Below are 7,166 nucleotides of genomic sequence, written 5' to 3' on the forward strand. Positions count from 1 at the left end.
CATAGCCATAGCCATAATGATGACCGGAGCTTCCACCGCCTTCTCCCTGACCTCCATCACCATTGTAGCCGCCTCCTCCAGCGCCAATGCCGGTGACAGCGACTAAGGCTAAGGCTCTTGCCACGGCAATGAGGAGGGTGCCAATGAGCAGGGCCAGGAGAGCCGTGAGAGTGGGGTGGTTGGTAAGTCAATATGACAGAAATCCACAACCAAATCCATTCATAATGAGCCCTCGCTGATGCCTTCTTTTGTCTATGTTGCTTTTGACAAATATACATACATACATTGCCTCCAACGGTCTCAACCATACACATGCACAACATTAATATATCAAGCAAACACACTTCCCTGGATTTCCCTTTTTTTTTACATTTTTTCTAGCAAGAGAGGAGGAAAGAAAGATGATTTATTGATTAGATGAGTTTTGTGGGAAGGCGGTCCCGACAAACTTGAGGAAACGCTCCGAGTAGAATTGAGGTTCAACTGCAGATATTGACAAGGGGTTATACTTATACTTGATGGACTTGTATGCATGCTCAATCTTCTTTGTCATGTTGTACTTCTGCAGAATATCAATGATCCCTATGTAGAGCACCACATCATACATGTGATGGAGTGATTTGCTGCCTTCTTCTTGTTTCTCTTCTTTCTCCGCTCTCGCCGGCATGTTGACCCCTAGCTGGATGGGGAGCCTATTCAATTTCACAACAAATTCAATCATCTCAGATCATACATTTAGCATTGGAAGAACATGAGGATGGAACAACAGAAATCAATTTGTAATGACCTTCCTGTGCCTGGAATCAGAAGATCTACTTCCTCGAAACAACCCGACGGCGCACGCAGGCGGCTCCCCCTTACGTGCGGGCCAACAGCATCTGAACCATTTTTGTCACTGCCTCGCTGCACCAAAATCAGCCCGCCTCGATAATTATAAGCGGAATCCTCCTCCGCGGCATCTGCGTTATTGATATCAGCAAGCAAAACATGCTATTGCGAAATGTGTTATTTGGAAAACATACTCAGAGAAATAAGATATAGATTGCATTCTTACCTGCTTCCGAAAGAATGGTTAGTTTATCTGGCAAAATGCTTTCAGGACATGATGATCCTATTTGTAGGTTTCGACGAGCCCGGTAATGGAAACCAAGAAGCAAACTGTAATCCATTATACTGTGGTTCCTTAGAAATTCGCTATCGATTTCAATCTGCCTACACAGAATAAGAACATAGCATGGTTGTTACAAAGATAAAATGGTCATGAGAATAAGCTGTTTTTTCTCAGTGAACATGCTTACTTAAGCAAAGCATCCCGCCAAGAAGGCTCGAGATAAAATGAATAGTTCAGATCCAAATCTTTCAGTGTCGTGTTCTCGTCAATTTTAATTTTCTCCGTAGAACGGCCCAAAGACGAACCTTTCAAATCAAATCTTCGATGAATTCTAAGTTCTGTGCAGAACATGTTGCCCATCACTACAAATCGAAACTGCATATACAACAAAAACAAAAATACACGATTAAGTTTTTACCATCATTTGAAAAGTAGCTAGAATATGAAATATCAGATCAGACAACTAATATCATTTTAAGATGAAGGAAATAAATATATGCCGTTAAAAAAAATATAAGAAGCTTTAGACAGTCTCTGCAACATTGACTATCAATTGCAACTGTGATATGTCATCGGAAGTCGCAAGATAATAATTATTCTATTTTTGAGTTGCCAAAATAATTATATTATTAAACCACTTCTCTTGAAAACCCAATAGTATTATTTTGACATGAACTAAATAAGAAGGTTTTGTAGGCAGTACAGTACTAGTCGAAGTTGTATTTTTTTGATGAATTCTAAGACTATTCTTTAAATGAGACAATAGGGAGTTCAAGCAAGAGTTAATAATGTCACTACCTTTTGACCGCTGGAAGGTCTCACCCTGTGGAGGCCAAAAAATTTAGTTACAAGTGTATTCTCATAGGTATGGACATGACGATAATAGTATGGAAGCATACGCAGAAGAACCTGCATGATGTCAAGTAAATATCAATGTTGTACATGTAAGAAAATGGGCAAAAAGGAAAAAATTGATTCAAGTGCAAATATGATTCATTAAGTGAACTAGGAAACTGGTTCAGATAAGCTAACAATTCTGGATCATTGAACATATCCGTTTTGGATCAAGTGTTGGGTGAGACATGCAAGCTCCAGATCATTTGAATCTTGCTATTGCTATTAAGAGCTGGAATTGGTAGAGAACCTGCACTTCTGATTTCCGAAGAGTCTTGATCATAAACTGGTCATCTTGTGATGAGAAAAAAATACTCCCGCTCTTTCCAGGAGAAGATAGCTCCCTAAGTGCATCACTTCCACTAATGGAAATCATGTAATCTGCTGTATCAATCTTGAACATCTCCCTCAAATTTCTATAATCAAATTCTACCAAGAAATTAGTCTTGTTATGTTCTGAAAAATAAAATACTGCAAGGGTGTCTCACTAGCTACTGAAACAAATAAATTTCAAATTGTGTGAGTTAATAAGCATTGAATATCGATCATTGCAGAACAATATTCAGATTGATTGCAACAGGGTAACACTTCAGCCATTGAACTACTCAAGTTACTCGATGACATCCTTATAAATTTTTTTCTTGTGTTAAGCTAAGTTATACGAATGTACTAGATCAACAGAAGAACATAATTTTTTAGATAATGAAAAGAACACATGCTGACCAACAATATACTCATGTTGAATGAAAAGTGAAGTACAAACCTGAAAACCATTGGGCAGTAGTCCTTCCACTTGAAATCTAGAGCACGATGTGAAGGAGTAAGCGGTGATCCGTTTTTGGGGAAGTTCATCCAGAAATTTGCTTTGGGGCCAAAATCAGAAGCTCGCACTTCACGCTCCTGAATCGGAGTAATCCTCCCAACTGTGTACCTGAGTAGTAGGACCAAGGTTTTTGATTCTGGATGCAGAAGAATATCTTATGGGGCACCAAGGTATCTGGTTACCGCGGTAAGCTAAAAATACCGGGCAGTTCCCAAACGATTTTTTAATGAATTTGAGTCTGAAAAAAATTCAGCCAAATTCATTCACATTTTAAAATTCGTTTTTTTCCTCGGTAAGGCAATTTCCCGTGGGGCAACGAGATGTGCGGTTACCGGGTGGTAACCGAATTTACCGCCCGGTAACCAAAACCTTGAGTACAGGCGTGCAGCCACATTCAACCTTAATTAGAGACAGTAACACTCTCATGTCGATAAAGGAAACTAAATTATCGGGTCATAGCTAGGCTTCATAGGTCACAGCAATGTATAGAAGGAAACTGTTGAAAATTTAGATTGGGATGCCTTGTACGGAGTATCAGTCTCAAAATAAGTGTCTCGAGCTTAGTACAACTACAGAATTAGTTGAGGGATAACTAATTCCGTACCGAGTTATGCATTACCTGATTCCAAGTTGCAGACAGAGCATCAGATCGTAGCTCCGGTGCCCTTTAATTATCGTCTCTCCAGGCCTTTTGGCATCCTTCACCTTCCTGCTCCGTCCAAGTCTCGGTTTCTTGGACGACGGCGAATCCGGGAGGCTCTTATCCAGCACGACCTCGCTGATCAGGACGCCCTGCGCGTACTCCCTCTCGAGTATCTGGGAGAGGGAACCAGCCGTGTCTTCACATTTCAGCGTTTTCCCAGGACCTGCAGGACCTCCGGTGACCACCCCGACGGCCACTCCGATGGCCGCGCCGATACTCCGGCGTCTCTGCAGGGACGGCCGCTTCTTCATCGGAGGCCGCCCGAGGCCTGAGTTCCCTCCTGGACAAACTCGCATCCGCCTCCGCGGGCTCTGGGTCCGCGCCGGCGCCGAAGGAGACGTCGGGCAGCACGCCCCTCTTCCTCAGGTCGTCGAGGCGAGCGGCGGGAACCCTGCGGCGCTCAGGGTAGAAGGTGCCTTTCCCGTCCTTGAGCCCCCTGCTCCAGGTGCCGAGGTAGCACCCGCCGCCCTCCCAGGTGTACAGCCCGTAGCCGTGCGCCACGCCGGCGACCCAGTTCCCCTGGAACGAGTCCCCGGTGCTCCACGTGAGGACACCTTTGCCGGACATGAGGCCGTTCCTCATGGTGCCGACGTAGCTGTTGCCGTTGGCCCACGTGTACCTGCCCTGGCCTTCCATCTGGCCCTGGACCCAGGCGCCCTGGTACACGTCGCCATTGGCGTGCGCCTGGAGCCCGAGGCCGTGCTTGCGGTCCAGCTTCCACTGACCCTTGTAAGAGGACGAGGAGGAAGAGCCGGCGGCGACGTGTGTTCCTTCGCCGTCCATGAAGCCGCCGGAGTATTCGCCTTCGTAGACGGCCCCCGACGGCCACTCCGTCCTTCCAATGCCGTGTCTCATCCCCCGCCTCCACCCGCCCTCGTACACGCAGCCGCTGCCTGACCAGACGTACCGCCCCGTGCCCTCCGGTACTCCCCCCGACAGCGTGCCGGAGTAGAGGTCGCCGTTGGGTAGCGTGAGCTCCCCGGCAGAATTTGTCAACGAAGCAGCGGCATCGGGATGGCTTTGATGAGAGCGCGCTGGGGGGTTGCTGCTGGCCGCAGGGGCTGCTGTCCTGCGTTGCATGCTAATCAGGTTGTCCTGCAGAGGAATGCGAAGTTAAGAGAGAGACATATTCATACATGAATCGACAAAGAGTTAATTTGGTTTCAGGTTGAACATGCATGCAAGTTGACCTTCTTGTAGGAGGTGTAGCTATAGTGATGTTGTAACTTGTAGTGCTGGTTGATCTTGATATGTGTGCGTATGTATGAAATCAAGAGTGTTATTAATTGTCACATCATAGGGGCGTCGCGGTGGCTCTGATGAGTCCCGATTACTACGTAGAGTACCTACTACATGAGTTCCGATTACTACGTAGAGTACGTACTAGCTTAGCAGTGGATCTACATGTGAGTCGACTGGTTTTTCCTCGGCCCTTGGATTAAAATCCAACGGCTGGGCCCAACTCTTCTCCCATCCTTGCCTCACCTCCCGCCGCTCGCCACCGCTCACCGCCCCGTTCATGCTTCCGGCGAGGTTGCTACATAATCTGAGGGACAATCCAAAACTGAAAACCACCCCATCGCACCTAAGAACCCATGTCCCAGTGTGGCTACACGTGGTATAGGGTTGCTCATCCCGCCCGGTGTCGTAGAAGCTAAAATGAAACTCTCACATACACATGCTCTGCAAGGAGGCTAGCTCGCTAAATGATACTCTTTGTCCCATAACAGTAACATCTTATATTATGGGATGAAGGGAGTACATTCTTGGCTGATGAATCCACAAGTACTCAACATTCATCGGCTACCTGCTAACGTTATGGGCGTATTAGTGGTTCCTGGCCTACGCGGACGGTGCGCGGCAGGCGCATCGTCCCCGTCTCCGGGCAAGTTCACTATCTTCTAATCCGAGTCACGGTAAAAAAAAGGCCCCACCCCGCACCTAGGAACCCCTCATCCTGGCCAACGTCGGCAACGCCGCTGCTAGCCATGTCGTCCCCGTCTCTGGCAAGGCCCTGACGAGGGCCTCGCTTCGCATGTGCCTCTGCCCTCATCTTCTTCTCTGCGAAATCGACTTAGCAAAAAAATTCAGGCAGCATGTAAATATCAAACGCGCAAATTTATGTACTCCCTTGGATCCAAATTAATTGAGGCAATATCTATACAAGTCTTTATATGATTTGTATAGAGGTTGCATCATTTAGGACCTCTTTGATTAACAGGATTTTAAAAACGCAGGAATAGATAAAAATATAGGATTGAAATGGCATGCCTATTTGAATTCGATAGGATTAGTAAGGATTGTTTGATGCCACAAGAAAACAAAGAAATTATAAAAAGAGGTATGAATGGATGTTAGATTCCTATGAATTGTAGTACAAAAGATTTGATAGAAAAAATTCCTATGGGATCCAATCCTATTAATCAAAAGACCAACATTGAAAAATATCCTAAGGATTTCAATCCTCCGAAAATTCTATAGAATTTCTTTGAATCAAATGAGCCCTTAATTCGGACGGAGTAGGAGGGATGCCCATGTAGAGCAGGCAGAACAAGGATCCATGATCCATCCGTGCAACGGTGCAAGGATATAAGGAATTGAAGAAACACGATGTGCTCTCAGCCAGGACAGGAGCGAGAGAGGATAAATCGAAGGGAATCAAGAGAAAACGTAGAGCTATGACTATGAACAGCAACGCGAGAGGAGGGAATGGATCAAGGCCCGGCGGCGAGAGATGGATGAGTGAGTTGGGTTGCTTTGCTTACCGATCGATGGATGCAGTTGCAATGCGGCGCCGCGCCACAAAGAGCAAGGAGAAGGAGAAGAAAACTCTCTGTACGCTTCTCGTCTCTTCTCTTCTCTCCTCCCCTCTCCTCTTTTTCTTGTGTGTGTATGGTATATACTGCTGCATGGGATGGGTTGCTTGGAAATGACAGTGCCTGTTCATGGCTGCCAGCTGCTGCTGCAGTTCCTGCATAGCAAACGTGACAAGACAATTCGATCTTACCAGTCTATTCACTGTAGAATTTGTTTATTTACTTACCGGTGAAGCAAGCAACTGGCCGAGCTGTTGCACATGGCGCCATGTGAGAAGATGTGACCGCTAGCCCTCTTCTCTGTCTCTCGACTTCTTCTTGCTCGCTACTGGTGAGTAGTATGAAAATGCAGTAGGTACGTACGCGCTGGCTGCTCCGTCACCTACGGCTGACAGCCTGCTCACAATTGATATACTACATCCTGCTACGTACGATCTTCACCCTTGCCGACGTGACGAAGTATTTCCATGATTGGTTTGCTGCCAATATTTGGCTAGCCTAATGTCGGTATTGTCAAAAGTTGCCAATACCAAGACTTATCAGATATTGGCAACTTTATGTGAGACAACTTGGTAACGAAGAGACTGATTGATTTGCTACTAACATTTAGCATTGCCAATATTTAGCAAAGTCAAAAAATTTGATAACCTTTTGTGAGATTGGCTTGGTATGCAATCAATCTCTAGCCAACGTTTGGCAGTTGTTTTGGGACAAAATACTTCACCTCCCGCGTGTCTTCGTGCATGCAACCGTCTCCATCCACATCCCTCGAGTTGCATCGCTTGGTTCTAGCTCTAGAGAAATGATCGATCCGAGCGT

At 46.0% G+C, this 7,166-nt stretch overlaps 1 pseudogene; it reads right to left on the reverse strand.

Annotated features, from left to right (window-relative positions):
* Positions 1–193: 193 nt before the first annotated feature.
* On the reverse strand, positions 194–6,711 carry LOC125539806 (annotated as a pseudogene).
* Between the last annotated feature and the right edge of the window lie 455 nt (positions 6,712–7,166).

The sequence above is a fragment of the Triticum urartu genome, chromosome 2 (genome assembly GCF_003073215.2).
Source record: "Triticum urartu cultivar G1812 chromosome 2, Tu2.1, whole genome shotgun sequence".
Lineage (NCBI taxonomy): Eukaryota > Viridiplantae > Streptophyta > Magnoliopsida > Poales > Poaceae > Triticum > Triticum urartu.